The sequence below is a fragment of the Myodes glareolus genome, chromosome 13 (genome assembly GCF_982192425.1).
Source record: "Myodes glareolus chromosome 13, mMyoGla1.1, whole genome shotgun sequence".
Classification (NCBI taxonomy): Eukaryota; Metazoa; Chordata; class Mammalia; order Rodentia; family Cricetidae; genus Myodes; species Myodes glareolus.
The window spans coordinates 39,353,733-39,374,108 of NC_142038.1; positions in this window are offsets into that span (position 1 = coordinate 39,353,733).

Consider the following 20,376-nt stretch of genomic DNA (forward strand, 5'->3'; position numbering starts at 1 on the left):
TCCATAAGGAAGTAGTAATAGGACAGGTGTGGCAAGACCATGAGCTAGAAACTCCCTGGGAAACTCTGGTCAGGGTTGACAAGGTGGTGCCGCTGGCACCCTCACCATCACAGGCCAAATGTCCCAATTAGGCATTAAGAAAGAACAAGCTGAGCAAACACATTGCTAAGACAGCTCCCCTGGGAAGACGTAAATACAAATTGATGCAATGTTCTGAGCATTTGGATACCCTGACAACAGGCATTCCTGGGAGAAATAAGGTTTGCAGTTTGTATGTGGAATGTCAAAGCTATTATGTTATGCCAAAGACTCCAGAGGATTGTTGAGTCTCCTATAGCAGAGGCCGGAATCACTGATGGGAGTACTGAAGACAGGCAGGTGACCTCATTAGACCCAGTCACAAATCCTGCATGACAGGCATGCTTCCCACCTCTGCATTCATTGTAGACATTACAAGCAAAGCAATGACTGGGAAGAAGCACAATACTGCTAGCTAATGAAACTGTGCATTTGTTCTACCATTAATTTATATTAAAGTGTGGTTAATTAATTTTCCTTTTTATTAGCATTACATACCTTAACACCTTGGGACAAAGAGTTCTGAGTATCAGCCATCAAGAAGTACTTTAAGGTTCCAAGGGACCCCTCCCCTCCCCCCACTGCTGCGGGCCCTTTGTCTCCTGAGTCCTGGGAAGAGCAGCTAGCCCTGTTGCCCTGCTGAGCAGTTCTTCCCAGAGAGGTGAGTGGGTGCTAGCCTGGGCAGCCTGCCTGCCTCTCTGGGAAGGGAGCACAGCCCTTCCCCCCTCAGCTTCTGCAGCAGGGTCTTCGGTGTTCCAAGGGACCCCTCCCCTCCCCTCACTGCTGCGGGCCCTTTGTCTCCTGGGTCCTGGGAAGACCAGCTAGCCCTGTTGCCCTGCTGAGGAGTTCTTCCCAGAGAGGGCTGAGGAGCTCTATCCAGAGAGTGCTGTGAAGTCCTACCCAGAGAGTGCTGAGGAGTTTCATCCAGAGTGGGGGAGATGGGCAGGCGCCAATGCAAGAATTCCTCCAACAACCTGAAAGGCAACATGACATCGCCAGAATCCAGGGAGCTCGAAACTAGAAGAATTGAACACCCTACTCCAGAAGAAATAGAAGAAATCGACTCTAAGCGCTTCTTTATGAAAATAATAGAGGAAATTAAACAGGAGGTGAAAATCTGCCGTAAAGAAATGGAAGATAAGTATAACAAAAAAATTGAGGAAATGAGTAAAGAATTGGAAGAGAAATATACCAAAAAGTTTGAAGAAATGAGTAAATCCGTAAATGAAATTCTGGGAAACCAAGAAAAAACAATCAAACAGGTAATAGAAACAGTCCAAGATTTGAAAACTGAAATGGAGTCAATGAAGAAATCACAAACCGAGGGCCGGCTGGCTATGGAAAATCTGGGTAAACGAACAGAGACTTCAGAAACAAGCTTAACCAATAGAATACAAGAGATAGAAGAGAGAATCTCAGACTCTGAGGACACCATAGAGAAATTAAACACTCTGTCCAAAGAAAACAGCAAATCCAACAAATTCTCATCACAAAACATTCAGGAACTGTGGGACACAATAAAAAAACCAAATCTAAGAATAATAGGAGTAGAAGAAGGAGAAGAATTGCATTTCAAAGGTCCAGAAAATATACTCAACAAAATTATAGAAGAAAACTTTCCCATCCTAAAGAACGATATTCCTATGAAGGTTCAAGAAGCATACAGAACACCGAATAGACTGGATCAGAAAAAAACATCCCCTCGTCATATAATAATCAAAACACAAAGCATTCAGACTAAAGAAAGGATATTGAGAGCTGCAAAGGAAAAAGGTCAAGTAACTTATAAAGGTAAACCTATCAGACTTACACCAGACTTCTCGATGGAAACCATGAAAGCCAGAAGGTCCTGGATAGAGGTACTGCAGAAACTAAGAGACAATGGATGCAAACCCAGACTACTTTACCCAGCCAAGCTATTGTTCACTATCAACGGAGAAAACAAAATATTCCAGGATAAAAACAAATTTAAACAATACGTTGCTACTAATCTAGCCTTACAGAGAATACTAGAAGGAAAATCACAACCCAAGGAATCCAACATTCCCAACACTGCCTACATTAACTCAGACATCTAGCGACCCTTCACAAGCACAACTCAAAGAAGGAAAACACATACACGCTACTACCCAAAAAAATGACCGGATTCATCGATCACTGGTCATTAATATCACTTAATATCAATGGTCTCAACTCACCTATAAAGAGGCACAGACTTAGAGATTGGATACGAAAACAGGATCCAACATTCTGCTGTCTACAAGAAACACACCTCAACCACAAAGACAGACACCTACTCAGAGTAAAGGGTTGGGAAAAGGTTTTCCAAGCAAATGGACCTAAGAAACAAGCGGGTGTGGCCATTCTAATATCTAACAAAATCGACTTCAAACTAAAATCAATCAGAAGAGATGGAGATGGACATTTCATACTCATAACAGGAACAATTCATCAGGAAGAAGTCTCAATCTTGAATATCTATGCCCCTAATATAAAGGCACCCACATATGTAAAAGAAACTCTTCTAGAACTCAAGGCAGTCATCAAACCACACACACTAATAGTAGGAGACTTCAACACTCCTCTCTCACCAATGGACAGGTCAAACAGACAGAAACCTAACAGAGAAATAAGAGATTTACTGGAGGTACTGAATCAAATGGACTTAACAGACATCTATAGAACACTCCACCCAAATAGGAAAGAGTATACCTTCTTCTCTGCAGCTCATGGAACCTTCTCGAAAATTGACCACATACTTGGTAACAAAGCAAACTTCCACAGATACAAAAAAATATTAGTGACCACCTGTGTCTTGTCAGATCACCATGGATTAAAATTAGAATTCAACAACAATGGTACCCCCAGGAAGCCAACAAACTCATGGAAGTTGAACAGTCAACTACTAAATCACCCCTGGGTCAAGGAAGAAATAAAGAAAGAAATTAAAGTCTTCCTTGAATATAATGAAAACAAAGACACAACGTATTCAAACCTATGGGACACTATGAAAGCAGTGCTAAGAGGAAAGTTCATAGCACTAAGTGCCCACCTAAAGAAAACAGAGAAAGCACACATTGGAGACTTAACAACACACTTGAAAGCTCTAGAAAAAAAAGAAGCTGATTTACCCAGGAGGAGTAGAAGACTGGAAATAATCAAACTGAGGGCTGAAATCAACAAAATAGAAACACAGAAAACAATTCAAAGAATCAATGAAGCAAAAAGCTGGTTCTTGGAGAAAATCAACAAGATTGACAAACCCCTATCCAAACTAATCAAACGGCAGAGAGAGAACTTGCAAATTAATAGGATCAGAAATGAAAAGGGAGACATAACCACAGACACAGAGGAAATTCAGAGAATCATTAGATCTTACTACGAAAGTTTATATGCCACAAAGTTGGAAAATGTAAAAGAAATGGACATTTTTTTAGATAAGTACCATATACCAAAGTTGAACCAAGACCAGGTGAACAATCTAAATAGACCTGTTAGTCGTGAAGAACTAGAAGCTGTTATCAAAAATCTTCCTACCAAAAAAAGCCCAGGACCAGATGGTTTCAATGCAGAATTCTACCAGAACTTTCAGGAAGAGCTAATACCTATACTCCTTAATGTATTCCACAATATAGAAACAGAAGAGTCACTGCCTAACTCCTTTTATGAAGCTACAGTTACCCTAATACCAAAACCACACAAAGACACAACCAAGAAAGAGAATTACAGGCCAATCTCACTCATGAACATCGATGCGAAAATTCTCAATAAAATACTGGCAAACCGAATCCAAGAGCACATTAGAAAAATTATCCATTATGATCAAGTCGGCTTCATTCCAGAGATGCAGGGCTGGTTCAACATACGCAAATCTATCAATGTAATCCATCATATAAATAAACTGAAAGAAAAAAACCATATGATCATCTCACTAGATGCTGAAAAAGCATTTGACAAAATTCAACACCCATTTATGATAAAGGTGTTGGAGAGACTGGGGATACAAGGATCATACCTAAATATAATAAAAGCAATATACAGCAAGCCGACAGCTAACATCAAACTGAATGGAGAGAAACTCAAAGCCTTTCCACTAAAATCAGGAACACGACAAGGCTGTCCACTCTCTCCATACCTCTTCAATATAGTGCTTGAAGTTCTAGCAATAGCAATAAGACAACATAAGGGGATCAAGGGGATTCGAATTGGAAAGGATGAAGTTAAACTTTCGTTATTTGCAGACGATATGATAGTGTACATAAGCGACCCCAAAAACTCTACCAAAGAACTCCTACAGCTGATAAACACCTTTAGTAACGTGGCAGGATACAAGATCAACTCCAAAAAATCAGTGGCCCTCCTATACACAAAGGATAAAGAAGCAGAGAGGGAAATCAGAGAAGCATCACCCTTCATGATAGCCACAAATAGCATAAAATATCTTGGGGTTACTCTAACCAAGGAAGTGAAAGACCTATTTGACAAAAACTTTAAGTCTTTGAAGAAAGAAATTGAGGAGGATACCAGAAAATGGAAAGACCTCCCCTGCTCTTGGATTGGGAGAATCAACATAGTAAAAATGGCAATTCTACCAAAAGCAATCTATAGATTCAATGCAATCCCCATCAAAATCCCATCAAACTTCTTCACAGACCTTGAGAGAACAATAATCAAGTTTATATGGCAAAACAAAAAACCCAGGATAGCCAAAACAATCTTATACAATAAAAGAACTTCTGGAGGCATTACCATCCCTGACTTCAAACTCTATTATAGAGCTACAGTATTGAAAACAGCTTGGTATTGGCATAAGAACAGAGAAGTCGACTTATGGAATCGAATAGAAGACCCAGATATTAACCCACAAACTTATGAACACCTAATTTTCGACAAGGGAGCTAAAGGTATACAATGGAAGAAGGAAAGCATCTTTAACAAATGGTGCTGGCATAACTGGATGTCAACCTGTAAAAAAATGAAAGTAGATCCATATCTATCACCATGCACAAAAATCAAGTCCAAATGGATTAAAGACATCAACATTAATCCGTCCACTTTGAACCTGATAGAAGAGAAAGTGGGAAGTAGTCTACAAGATTTAGGCACAGGAGGCCTCTTCCTAAGTAGGATCCCAGCAGCACAGACAATAAGAGAAACAATGAATAAATGGGATCTACTGAAACTGGGAAGCTTCTGTAAAGCAAAGGACACTGTCAGTAGGACAAAAAGGCTGCCTTCTGACTGGGAGAAGATCTTCACCAACCCCTCATCAGACAAAGGTCTGATCTCCAAAATATACAAAGAACTCAAGAAACTAGGCACTAAAACTCTAATTAACCCAATTAAAAAATGGGGTACTGAACTTAACAGAGAATTCACAACAGATGAACTTCGAATGGCCAGAAGACACTTAAGGTCATGCTCAACCTCCCTAGCGATCAGGGAAATGCAAATCAAAATCACTTTGAGATACCATCTTACACCTGTCAGAATAGCTAAAGTCAAAAACACCAACGATAGCCTATGCTGGAGAGGATGTGGGGTGAGGGGAACACTCATCCATTGTTGGTGGGAATGCAAACTCGTGCAGCCACTGTGGAAATCAGTGTGGCGGTTTCTCAGGAAACTGGGAGTCAACCTCCCTCAGGACCCAGCAATACCACTCTTGGGAATATACCCTAAAGATTCCCTAACATACTACAAAAGCATTTGTTCAACTATGTTCATAGCTGCACTATTTGTAATAGCCAGATCATGGAAACAACCTAGGTGCCCCTCAATAGAAGAATGGTTAAAAAAGGTGTGGAACATATATACATTAGAGTTTTACTCGGCGGTAAAAAACAATGACATCTTGAATTTTGCATGCAAATGGATGGAAATAGAAAACGCTTTACTGAGTGAGGTAAGCCAGACCCAAAAAGAGGAACACGGTATGTATTCACTCATAAGTGGATTCTAACCATAATTAAAGGTCTTTGAGCCTATTATTCGTGATCCTAGAGAAGCTAAATAAGAAGATGAACCTGATGAAGATTATTTAGCTATCCACCAGGAGGTAGGAAATATACATGAGTCCCAGGTAACCTCGGGTGCATGGGGGGGTGGGAGGGTCGATGGAGGGGGAGAGGACTAGAGAGAAGGGAGTAGGGGAGGAACGGGGAAAGCTTGGTGGCCGGGGATGGGGGGGGGGAGGGAGGTAGGATGAATATGGGATCAGGGAACAATATATTTCAACTAAGGGAGCCATTTTAGGGTTTACAGGAGACTTGATTATATATGGGATCCCAGGTCCAAGGAGAAATCCCCCTGATTGCTCTCTGGACAGAGGAGAGGGTGCCTGAATCGGCCGTGGCCCATGACCATACTGATGTATATTTTGCTTATCACCATAGATCCTTCCTCTGGCGAAGGACGGCTATGCAGTCGGAGGCCCACATTGGAGCACCGGATTGAGCCCCCCGAGGTCCGGAGGGGGAGCGGAAGGAGGAGGAACATGAAAAACGAAATCAGTACTGCGAGGGATGCTATCACCCACTGATACAAGGGAACGGATCTGATGAGAGTTTACCAGGGCCAGCAGGACTGGGACTGAACGAGGACGTGATCTAGCCAGATTCTTGGAATTTGGCCGGATTCTCTGACTGTGGCTGGCCCGGGGTCTTTCTGAAAAGCCATTGACTATGACACTGGGACCTGTTTCCTCTGCATATGCTGGATTTTGGGGATCCAGTCTGTTTGGACGCTCGCCTTCCTGGACCTGGAGGGAGGGGGAGGGAGCTGGAGCTTCCCACAGGGCAGGAAACCCTGACTGCCCTGGGGGACGGAGGGGAAGGAGGGGGGGAGTGAGGGGAGTGGGAGGGTGTTGGGAGGGGGGGCGGAAATGGAAACTTTTATAATTTAATAAAATTTACTAATAAAAAAATAAAAAAAAGAAGTACTTTAACATATTGTACAATAACTCCGGGGTAGATTGCCCACATTTTCTCTTGTTTATAGACTTTTCAAACATTATTCAATTATCTTGAGCTGATTAGGAACATTACAAAAGATACAGTGCACTTAAAGAGGAAGGCAAGCATTAAGATACCTACTAACTGGAAAACTTTTGATATCTATCTATCATCTATCTATCTATCTATCTATCTATCTATCTATCTATCTATGCCAACATTATTCAACTTTTCCCATAGGTACTAAACTGTTGGGGAGTTTTTTTCTTCTTACTTAAAATTTCTACAATTAGATTGGCCAGGATTTAATATCTACAGGAGTGGTTTAAAGTTTCCTAGTGTTTTAAAAGCAATGTTAAGTCTTCTTTAGCACAGTCTCAAAAAGTATGAGCAGTGAGTTTCTCACCAGGGACCAAAGAGGAAATTCTGAACTACCACAAGAAAGAATATTCTTACAAAGTGCTTGGGTGGTGAGCAGGGGAAGGAAGTCAGCAACCTACCCACATTATTGGCTTGATCCATGGTAAATTCTGCCAACACTGACTTGAAGTCAGCTGTGATAATAATTTCTCATGTTCTAGTTATGATTAACTATGATGAACCCTGGTAAAGAGTGGGAGTTTAAGATTAAGAATGTTGAGATCCAGCAGTTTAGAGTTGGATAGACAGGGAGACCAGCTATTCTAGATTAGCTTCACAAGTGGGCCGTCTCAGTAAGATGGGAATGAATCAAATTTTTTAGATACCTCTCTTCCTCAACTCTTTCACAATGGAATGACTTTTAGTCTGAAAGTTATTGTTTTCTTATGTCCAAAAAACCACAAGGTTTCAGGATAAGCCCATTTTGTCTTACTCAGTCCCCACTAGAAGTGAAGAGATTTAGCTATAAACTATTTTATGAACATACAAAGCAATAGTGATTTGTATGATTGATGCCCACCATAGAAATGCCGGGTCCTTAGACCACCTTTGGCTGTGCATTTAACTCTTCATTTACAAGTCATTGGCGATTTATCAATGACAATATTTATCTAGTAAACTTCATAAGATTTTAATTGTGACCTTAACTTAGGGGAAAAAAGGCAGCTCTCTGCTAGAGTACAGTACCTAAATCAAGGAACTCTATGTACTTGCCCACCTGGGTCACTTAAGACGATGTTTTAAAGCCAACTGACGAATTAGCAAACAAACCCCAAAATACAAAATACACCTCTCCACTATTTTTCTGAGCCTATTTCTTGCTCTCAGAATTCTCCTTTCTTTTTCTACTTATATTCTGTATTATGTCAATCCATTAGGCATCAAAAAAATGAGGAAAATAAAGAAGATAAACCTAATTGCATGATTTCCTCGGTGCAAAGAAAGAAACGAAAAGTGGATGAGCACCCCCGCGGTGCTGTACACACAGCGGCTGCTCAGGACACGTGAATCACTCAGGGTTCTCATGTAGATATTTAATATAATTACATTGGGAAAATATTTGGACAAAGTAGAGTACTGGATTCCAGAGAGCTTAAGTTTTTTTGTAAAAACAGATGGTGTCATAAGAATTCCGTGTTGTATAGGATAACTGATGTCAATCAAGATTCCTTCTTCATATGACAATTGTTATAGTTAATGAAATATTGCATTAAGAAATGTTGATACGTACCTCCATAGTTTGACTGTTGTGGTGATTATTCAATAAATGGGAAATAGTGAAATGTGGGCTAGAAAATCAAATAGACTTAAGTTAGGCTTTTGTGGAAACCAGTATGGAGGTTTCTCAGCAACCTAAAAGTAGAACAAACATGTGATCCAACTATACTACACCATATTTAGCCAAAGGTTTCCAAATAAACAAAGCAGAAAATCTCTATACTAATGCTCACTGCATCAGTATTCATAGTAGATAAACTATGGAACCAGCCTAGGTTTTCAACAATAGAGGAATTGATAAGAAAATGTAGTATGGAATTATTTTAATCCATGAAAAAGAAGTTATATAACTTGTAGGAAAATGAATGCAAATGGAGGCAATCATATTAAGCAAATAAAGCCAGTCTCTGAAAGGCAAAAGTGTGTTTTCTCTCATTTGTGGTTCACAGACTTTTATACAATTACATGAAATCATAATACAGCATACATTAAAATACAATAGAAATGAAGTTGTCTAGGAAAACATGAGGTACTAACAGGTGGAGAGAGGGGAAATAAAGAAGGATGGGGGAACAGGGTTGGGGAGGATATTTTTAATGTATAATATATGCCTATGAGAAATTTTTTGAGGTTTCTATTTATTCTTACTACCTACCTGAGTCCTATATTCTTATCAACATAGTAAAATAATCCCTGCTTTTGCTTGGTGATTCCTCACTTAGGTAAAAATGATAGAGAAAGATTGTTCTACTAATTTATACTAATTTCTAGAAAGGTTAATAAGGAAAAATGAATGAATATTAATTAATAAAAAGTACATTGTAACTACTTTCCAGTTAGATATAAATGAGTAACATAATAATACTAAAAAGGGAGGTAAAAATTTAAAAACGGAAAGAAGTACATCAAGTTATAAGAAATAAGTTTGAAATATCAGTATCTACCATTTCTTAAGCAAGTTCCTAGGGAATAACACATTCAAATCCACTGCACAAAAGAAATTTTCTCATGGGGTCTGAGAACTGCACTAACCAATAGGTGAAAAGATACTAATATAGGGGGCAGTGTGATGCTATGTTCATTTAGTAATAGATTCACTCCTGGGGCCTTTGAGCTCCCCAACAATAGGATTTTGGCCAGATTTATAGTACCAAGCAGGCATTTCCTCCTGCAGAGTGGGCCTTAAATCCAATCAGACAGCAGTTGGTTACCTCCCTATCATTTATCTCACTATTGAACCCTTGGGACTATTTCACGATGCTGGTGATTGCTACAGTTTACAGCTGGGTAGAACTATCGACGACTGTTTTCCTCAACAGCCCATGAAGCACCTTCAGGTATTATGAATTACCACCTAGATTTCTTCATGTCCGATTATCAATGTGTGTGGTGTTTTCAGCAATAGCGCTTTTAAAATTGAGTCCTGGTGGGCCACCAAAACCAGCAGCAATAGATTGCACTGGGGGTCTCCTGAGGACCCCTAGCCAGAATCAAAGGGGCTGTATCCCACACTGGCACTGGGCTTTTTGTTGGCTTCTGGGAAAAAAACATTATCCTCTATGTAGGGTAACTCCGGTTAAAGTCTTTCTATGAATGCACTGGATATGTGTGTTTCACCCCTATGAAACCGTCCGTCTTTTTCAAACATTCCTAGTGCTCTTGTTCCCTACTGCTTCCTTCACTCTACCCTCACATCCCTCGCCGTAGTAAACTCATTCACGAATACTGTTCCCTTCCTCATCGTATAGCGTGTGTTATATTATCCTGCTTTCCTTAACATCTTTCTTCTCTTGGCCATAATTGTCCTTTTCCAATTTTTTTCCCCTTAATTCTACAGGTATTCCAAGTTAAAGATGCAAATCTAAAGATTTGGCTCTAAGATCCACGTATTCAGAATATGGACCATTTGTCTGTCTGGGTCTGGGTTACCTCACTTGGTATAATGTTTTCCAGTTCCATTCACTTATCTGCAAATTTCATTATTTCATTCTCCATGATATTTTATATGGGTAACACATTTTCACTTTGCATTTATCAACTGATGGGTATCTAAACCATTCCCATTCCCTAGCTATTGTGAGTACAGCAGCTATGAACAGAAATGACCATGTCTCTGTAGGAAGAAACAGAGTTCTTTTTATATATGTTCAGAAGTAGAATAACTAGGTCACACTGTAGATCTATTTCTAGATTTATGAATACCCACCATGCTATATCCAGAATGGATGCAACAATTTGCACTCCCATCAGTGGGCATGAGGGCTTCCTATTCCCAACCTTTGATGTCTTTTGTTTTCTGTTTATAAAAGCCTGATTATTTATGTGTTACTCTTAAAGACTTATTTTTCACTGGGCTCAGATATAGAAATAAGAACAGCTCAATGAGGGCAGCCTATATCTACTGGTGACCTGTTTTTGGTGTTTTCTTTGGCTTCTTTCATTTTCTTGGCCTAAATTTCAGTGTATTCTCAGTCTCCTCCTTTTTTTTTCTTTAGTGAATAATTCCTTCTTTTCCTTCTCTTCCTTTTCTCTTTCTCTTCCTTCTTCTCTTCTTTTTCTTCTCCCTCTTCTTCTCCTTGCCCTCTCTTCCTCTTTATTCTCTTTCTTCTCTGAACAGTAACCAAGTTGAGAATACCCAGATGGTGATCTACAGTGCATCCCAGAACAAATGTTCTTCTTGGTCTGTAACTAGTAAATTGCAAATGTAGTTTTGATTTGCATTTTCTTGATGGCTATGAATGATGAACTCTTATAATACTATTTATTATGCTTTTGCAGTTTTTATTCTGAAAATGTCCTCTTCAGTTTCATAGCTCACCATTAGATTCATTTGTGGTTCCTTGATGTTTAGTTTTGAATTCTTTGTATATTGTGGACACTAATATTCTATTAGAAGTATAGCTGTCAAATATTTTCCTCCCATTTTTTTGCACTGCTTCTTTAGTCAATGAACAATTTCCTTTGTAGTACAAAAGGATTTTCATTTCCTAAAATTCTACTTGTTGATTAGTAGTCTTATTTTCTGGGTGACCAGGATCTTATATCAAAAAGTTCTCACCAAAGCCTATACCCTGAGTGGTAGTGCATACTCTGTCTTCTAGAAGTTTCAGTTCTAATGTTAAGATTTCTGTTTCGATACAATTGATATTGATTTATATGCAGAGAAGAATCAAGTTTAATTCTTCTACATATACATATCCAGTTTTCCTAATGCCATTTGTTAATGATGCTGTCTTTTCTCTAATATATATTTTGGAATCTTTGTCTTAAAAAAATAAAGTGTAACTGTGAGAATTTACATCTAGGACCTTAATTTATTCTACTGATGAATGTGTCTGGTTGTGCACCAGTACCATGCTGTTTCCATATTTGTGGCTCTGCGGTTTATCATGAAATCAGGAATAGTGACACTTCCTGGGCAGTTGTATTGTTCAGGGTTGTGGTGACTATCTTGTGTCCATTGTGCTTCCATAGTGTAAAGAGTAAGTGTCAGTAAAGTACCCAGACATAGATCAAACATCTCTGTCACACACACACACACACGCACACACATACACACACACAAGCACATGCCTACACATATGTAGTAGGAAAGGCCTCTTGTTGGTCCTGGCTGCTCAGCCCTGAAATAATCACACAGAAACGATATTATTTAAAAACACTGTTTGACCCATTAGTTCTAGCTTCTTATTGGCTAACATTTATATCTTGATTTAACCCATTTCTAGTAATCTGTGTATCACCGCGTAGTTGTGGCTTACCAGGTAAAGTTCCATCTGGCTCTGGCAGTGCTACATGGCTTCTCTCTGACTCCACTCTTCTTTTTCCCAACATTCAGTTTAGTTTTTCCCACTTAGCTCTGTTTCTCTATAGCTCTACTATAGGCCCAAAGCAGTTCCTTTATTTAACAATGGTAATGACGGCATACAGAGGGAAATCTCCCATCATAACCATACATATATACATACACACACAAATACATAAACACACACATACACACACATACGCACATACACAGAAACATACATATACACACACACATACACATATATACACATGCATATACACACATACACACATGCACATACACCACTCAGAGTCCAACATAGAAGATGAGATAGAAAGATTTTAAGAGCCAGAGTTACAGGGGACAGAAATGGAACAATGTCTTCTAGGCATAATGGAATGACTGCACTCATGAACTCATACCATATGACTTGTACAAGGTCAGTCTGGTCTATACTCTAGCATGGAAGAGGAAAGGGTGCACAGCTCCACTCCTGAGAAGTTATTGAAGTTTGGTAGTTTCTGGGTGGGAAAGTCAGCATTTTTTAAGGGTGTGACCCCTGGTAGATTGAATGGCTCACATCCATGGTGATGCAAATTGGACTTAGTGGGTTATTTAAAATAATAATAAAAAGAATTTATGAAATTGGAGGGGACTGGGAGGTGGGTTGGATCTGGGAAGAGTTAGAGAAGGAGTGGGAATGAATATGATCAAAATTCACTGTATGTATTTCTTAAAGAATTAATAATGTTATATTTGAAATGACATCCAATTCCAATGATCATGCTCTATGAAATATTACAGCAACGCTGGGATTACATATAACCAGAAGGCTTAAATTTTTAAAATTCACTTTATAAAATGGTGTTTTACACATAAACATCTTCTCAAACATAACACATATGCTTTCTGTTTCTTTCCTTTCTTTTGGAAAAATACTTGGTATGCACTGAAACCAATACTCATTCAGTCTAACCTTTTCCATATTTTATGTATTATGCTAGAATAAATTTAATGTTTGGTTCAACTGTGGTGGAGGAGCTTGGTGACCCTTAAAAGGCTAAATGTTAAATTAACACTGAACTGAAGAAGGAACTTGGAAGAGATCTTGTGCATCCAAATCTCTATGAGCAGATAGATGAATGAAAAAATAATAATGTGAAATTATATTTACTTGACATTTATTTTATATAACAAAGCCATACACAGCAATGAGGATTTGAGACATGTTAAATATGGATAGTGCTTAAAAATATCATTCTAAGTGAAGTAAACCAGATCTATTCATGAATATAATCTTGTATGATTACATTTAGGAAAGTTTTATAGTGATGAAAGTTAGATTTGAGATCATCAGATGATGAAGGTGGAATAAAAGTAGAATTCTTGATTAATGATTCTGTAATTTCTGTATGGATATGAAAAGCATCTAGAAAATAGAAAATAGTCAGAAGCCATGCTTTCACTGACTGCGAATGTAATTAATGCTACTAAATTATATACATTAAAATGGTTATGATTGGAAACAGGGTTTAGCAGTTAAGAGGACTTATTGACCTTTCAGACAATCAGAATTCAGTTCACAAAACCTACATCAGATGGTTCACCATGGCCTTGAAATCCAATACTAGGATATCTGCTTAGTCGTCTAACCTCTAGGATATCTGTTGAGTCGTCTAGTCTCAACAGTGACAAAACACAAGTACACAAGTAGCGCGCGCACACACACACACACACACACACACACACACACACCAATGCATAAATACATATTTAAAAATAAATCTTACTTTGTAAAAAAAAAAAGTCAAAATTAGTGCTCAGTATAGAGTATATTTATGCCCCAAATTCTGGATTTTATCTTCAGCATCAAAAAATGTATGTTGGGGGTAGGAGGTGTTCAAAAGGGTAAGTTTCAGGTTATCTGTATTTAGTACAACTTTAAAAAAAATAATAAAAATATACTGTAAATGGAAAAAATTTAAACATGTGAATTAGATATCAATAGTTATTTTAAAATTAAAAACACCTTTTATTTCTCAAAATGGGCATCCAAATTAATTTTAAATACCATTTCATAATTTTAAAATGAGATGGATGTTTGTGGAATCTGGTAGAAAGCATACACTAAGAGAATTTTTTTCACTAATGCTGAAGTCCTATTAAAACTATTTTTGTGTGATTTATAAACACAATGATCATCGACTAATTATGTCAGAAATTGATAGATTACATCTGCACAAAAAAATACAAATTTCTTAGTGTTAACTGGGCATACAGACCCTTCAGTAGAATGGTATCTACACTTCAGACTTATCTAAATATTAGCAATCAACAGATATGGTTCTGGTGAGGTATAGGATCGCACAATTAAAAGGGATTTCAAGAGACAGCATTCCTGACCACTGGAGTGTTAATTCTCTTTACACCTTTAGGGAAGTTGATTCCATCTCTGAAGACTTCCCACTTTAACTCCAGAGAGCTATTGGACCTCTATTGCCAATATCCTTCTGCAGTACTTATATTCAACCTAAAGAGAATTAGGTCTTAAAATTGATAAATTCTCTCTTTTAATCCTGGTTTTGGTGACAAATATTCAGTCCTGTTTTGGTTTTTGTTATTGTTTTTCACCAGTTCTAGTAGATTTGAGGAACAAAATTGAGTTCTTCAGACACTTGAGGAAAATGGAAAGAGAACACAAGAATCTTCACTTATTTTTTCCAGTGTGCTTTTAACTCTGTTTGCATGACAAATCTGCTCTTTCCTAGTGACAACTAGTTGAATGGAAATAGTGATAACTACATATTTTTCTTCCCATATCTCAAATTTAATCTTAAACAAGAAAGTGTATTATCTTTTTTTCTTTTTTAGTGTAGTCTGTGCTTAGAGGGAAATGAACAAACTGATATATTCTTTTTTCAATTCTGAAGGCACCTGAATGTCTGATCTTCATCTTCAGACAGTGTTCCTGGACAGGCAGGGGACTTCTCTGTCTCTCTAATCTTGGGCATTCAAGTCACCTGCAGCAACGGTAAAAAGGAAAGCCCTGAGCTTCCCTTTATTTCCACCAAGATGTGCATGTGTAAATGTTTCCTCTTAGAAAATCCCATTTGTTACAGCTAGAAAACAAAATTGTAATGAATGACTTTATTCAAAGACAAACAGATCTGGTTACTCAACATCTTCCCATGGCACATCAGCTATGGAGGGAGGTTTCCTTGTGTCAGTTTATGAGCATTTATGATCTCTTCCATATTCGCCAGGATTCCCAAGCAGAGTGACTATGAGCTGTCCTACTGCACTGACTTAAATGTATTTTTGCATAGTTTTACTGTCAATAACACATCCATTCTCATCAGCCACAGTTTTTGTGAAGTTGGATCTGTGTGTGTTTTTCCTACGCAGAATGACTGTTACTATTAATACAATTAGATCCAGCTGAAGGCTGCTACTCATGAACTAGCAGCAAGACTGAGTCCTCCTGCTGGATTTTGGAACTTCAATTTCAGCTGCTTAGCTATGAAGGGTCTACTTGGGAACAGAAGGTGATGATCAGATTCTATCTGAAACACATTGGAGCGTGATTTCTCCTTTTTTGTCAAAGCAGTTATAAGTGTGTGTTGAGATAGGTCTCCTGGCTCCAGCAGAAAGTTCTGAATTCTGCTTTAGTCTTCACTTCATGCTTGCATACAGGGCAAAAGTCATAAGAGGGTAAGACTGATGTCTTTCATTTGTCTTTCCTGGAGTGAGCACAGGTGTATGTGTGCTAGTGCGGGTGCGTGTGTGTATGCAAGTTTCTAGACACTCAGGCCTGTGTGAATGTTTTCTGACATTCCCCAGGAAACTGTCAGTTGCAATTTTTTTCTCCCTTAAGTGTTCTGTTCCTTTCCTGTTACCCCTAACTAGTTTCAGCCTTGGTAAGTTGCAGTGTGAACCAACCATTGCTGTTTCCAGAAACAATCTTCGGATAAAGCTGAGAAAGCTGAAGGTTGTTGAACAGAAGAAGTCCTGAGTCAAGTTGGCCGAGATGAATCTCACAATAGAAAATTTTAGAGAAGTTCCATAGGAGTCAATTAGGGCAAGTGTGAACTGCAAGTATCTTCAGCTTCCCTAGGGGTTGGTAGGTCAGACTAGCTACTTGTTCCTAGGGGCTGGCTACTGTTTTATGGGCATAATCATCTTAAAAGTTTGGAGTTTCAAATCAATGCATACCTTGGGAAAGGGGACTAGCAAAAGGGAAAGTGAAACAAAGTGAAGTTTGCTATTCTGACCACCATGAAGGCATTTTTCTCTTCAGTCTGCTATTGAGAAAAAAATACTCTTGGAATTTGATGTCCAGGGTTCTTCGTCCCTTCATCATCTATTAAAAAACCATTAAGTTGTTATGTGCTGTGATACCTAAAAAAGCAACTGATTTTCAAAGTTTCATTTATCATAAAATTGTAGAAGGAGGTGTAGATTTTATAATTGTCCAACTTTACATTTTATGTAAAAGGAAACAATAGGTTATGTAAGTTTGTCCAAACCCATATCAGAATGTGTAAATTCCCACATCCGAGTGATCACTCCTTCCCCCCACCCCTGATGTCCTTCTGTATAAGTGTTGCTTTTATTGATTGATGAATAAAGCTAATTAGGCCAATGGCTTAGCACAGTAAAACCAGGCTGGAAAGGATATATAGAGAGAATAGGCGGAGTCAGGAAGGCACCATATAGCTGCTGAAAAAGACAGATGCGTCTCCCTGCCCCATATTTTCTACTGAAACTCAACTAACTCAGGAGCAAGGATACTCTTATTTGTCCTGGTATACTTCGCAAGTAGTATCCTAGTCTATCTGTGTTGTCCTAACTAAATACAATGGGGCAAGGCCATTTATAAATCATACAAATCTCTCTTTACCAAATCTGGGAGCTGGGAAGTCCAAGATCAAGGCATGTGGTACCTGGTGAGGCCTTCCTGCCATGTTGACACTGGGTAGGAAAGGAAATGGTGTGTGGAAAGATGGACATATGGTCTCACTAACATTTTATTGTTTAATAGTTATTTCTTTTAAAGTTTCATGTTGATTTTTTTTAGGTTTATGTATTACTGTTACACAACAGCCTTGGGTTTCATTGACTTCCACTTCTAGAATGTCCTTCTTTAGTCTCAGTTCCCATCCCAAGACACCACTTTCCACCAACAGCAGAGTATTCCTCACCCGTTGCACCATCCTTGTTCACAATAGCCACCAATGCCCATGTATCTTCAGCCTTTCCCATATTCTTCAGTCACAGCTGCACCTCTACACTACTTGGCTCAGAGATGTTTTATGGTATTTAACCCTTAATGATGTCATTCAACTTGCCTCCTGGCTTCTCCTACTGCCCTGTGACCACCTTCACAAACAAACACTAACACTGGTTCCCAAAGGCATAAGGAGAAACCAAGTTTATTTAAAAAGTGTTTCTTAAATGTGTGAATAAACTGATGCTAGCATTTACTTCCACACTCTAGGGAAAATAGAAAGCAAAGTGAAAATAACTCCTGAGCTCATTCAGGAGGCAAATGAGGACAAGCTTCAGTTAATAATCTTTTTCTACTTCCATTCAAGAGAAAAGACCGATTATTTGGAGAACCAAGGAAGATGGAGTCTATTCCAGACAGAGAAGAGGAGCTTTGAAAATTCATAAAGGGGGTGATAGAACAGATGAAAATTACAGAAAAACAGACCCAGTGAGTCTGAAAAAACCAGTAACACAAGTGAGATCAAAGCCCAGCCTCTTCAGCAAGGCCACCTCAGTAGCTGTGCTTTTGAGAAGGCCCTCTCCAGTTCTTGCTCCATTAGGACCTCTCACACTCATGATGGCCATAAAGTAGCCACTGTGTGGAATTTCAGACCTTGTCCAGTGTCCCATAGAATGACACTGATTTCACCTACTGGTCATATTGAGAGTAGAAGCCTTTCTTAACTCCTGGTCAGGAGCTTTGGAGGAAGGCCATTATAGGCCTGTTATTGGGGCCTGAAAGATGATTCCTGTGGTGCCATGCATATGGTAGCAGAGTCCAGGCTAGCTTGATGCTATAATCCAGACCATAGTCATAGGCTCTCTCTCCCTTACTCTCATGTGGAAAACCCTTGTTCTCTTGAGATATGATCTTGCTCTAAAGTCCTGGTGTATCTGTATTGGCATACAAAGGAATTCCATAATAGACCAGAATGGAGTATAATAAAGGTTTATTTATTTGGGGATAAATTCACAGTAAGGATAGTGATCCACAGTCTTTTGCATGTGCCCTGGGAACTGTAACTGAATCCAGCAGCCAAGAACCCCACACATGCTTTCATCTGTATTAATAGTACATGAGATCATGCCCAAAGTGGGCTGATATCTTAGGAGTCATGATACAGACTCAGAGGAAGCAAGATGTGACTGCCTCATCAAAAAAGTTACCAAGCCATGTGGCTACCACAGACAAGAATTGTGGGCTAATATAAGTTATAAGAGTTAATAAGAAGCCTGAGATACTAGCCAATCAGTTTATAATTAATGTAGACCTCTGTGTGTGTTTTTGGGACTTAACAACTTCAGGAACTGGGCAGGACAGAAAACTCAGTCAACACCCAAGCATGAGCATTATAGTCAAATGTCTTCACCTTGGTTTCGTGCAGGATCCATTTATCCATTGGTGCTGATCTGACCTTTAAGGGCCAAAATATCTTTTTGCATTCTAAGTAGGCATTTTCAAAAGCAAGAGATCTAATAAATACTTGTTTAGCTCCTGGATCTGTTACTCATATTTGTACAGCTTTAGTTAATCTTTGCAAAAAGTCACTAAAGGATTCTCTTGGGCCTTGTATGACCTTAGTATATGAATCAATTCTTCTTTCTAGTTCTTGAATCCTGTTCCAAACAACCAAGGCTGTTGTACAGCATACAATATGTGTTCATTGTAAATAACTTGACTCTGTGGGTCAGCAAAACAGCCCTCATCAAGAATTTGATCTTGGGAAGCCCCAAATACTTTGAGTCTACCTTGATGTCCAGGACTTTAGCCTCCTCTCTCCAATAGCACTTCTACTGTAACTGTGGCCCATCTTCTACCACTGATAAGACTAATTGAAGACAATAATGTGGAGGAACCCTATTGCTTGAAGCACATGTCATTACCAATTACCTAACAAATGGTGGATGCATGCATAAAATATTACTGCATAATTAACATCTTTTAGATCTCTCATACATATAGGTTTCCATTTACATTCTGTATATCCATTTCAGTATTGAGTATTTTCTGGCTTTTCAGAGGTAATAATAAGATAAATAACTAAAACTCTTGGTATGCCATCTCTGACTGAGAGGTACTGGCAATGTTAAATCTTTTGCCTGTTCCTACTCTCCTTGCTTATCAGTTCTGCCAAGTTCCTCAATCAATTCAAATCCTTTTATCACTATCTTTTTTAAAAGCTTGAATCTCTTGACCTGTAAATATTTCTAATTATTTTATCAAATCAATTATTTTTTTATTCTCATTCTGCACATGTGATTCCAAGGTTTTAAATTTTTCCATTAATAATATTTTCTCATCCTTAGATACTATTTGGATGGCATGTAGATTGCCTTCCTTGAAGGATGTTATATCTGCGAGCTTTACATAATTTTTAACAGATTTTGATGGTCAATTTCAACAGTATGAATCCTTTCAGATAATCTCTCAGTATCATTTTGTAAGGTTTCATAACCCGTTGACATGGATTGAATTTTGCCTGTCAAATTAAGGTTATCATTTTCAATAGTATGAATCTTTTCAGCTAAAAACTGTATCATTCCTAAAAGTTTCTCATTCTTGACTATGCTATCATACCATTTCTTTAAAGATGTAATATGAAGCACAAATAGCCACCATCATGAAAATATATGTACCAGGTAGGTCATATA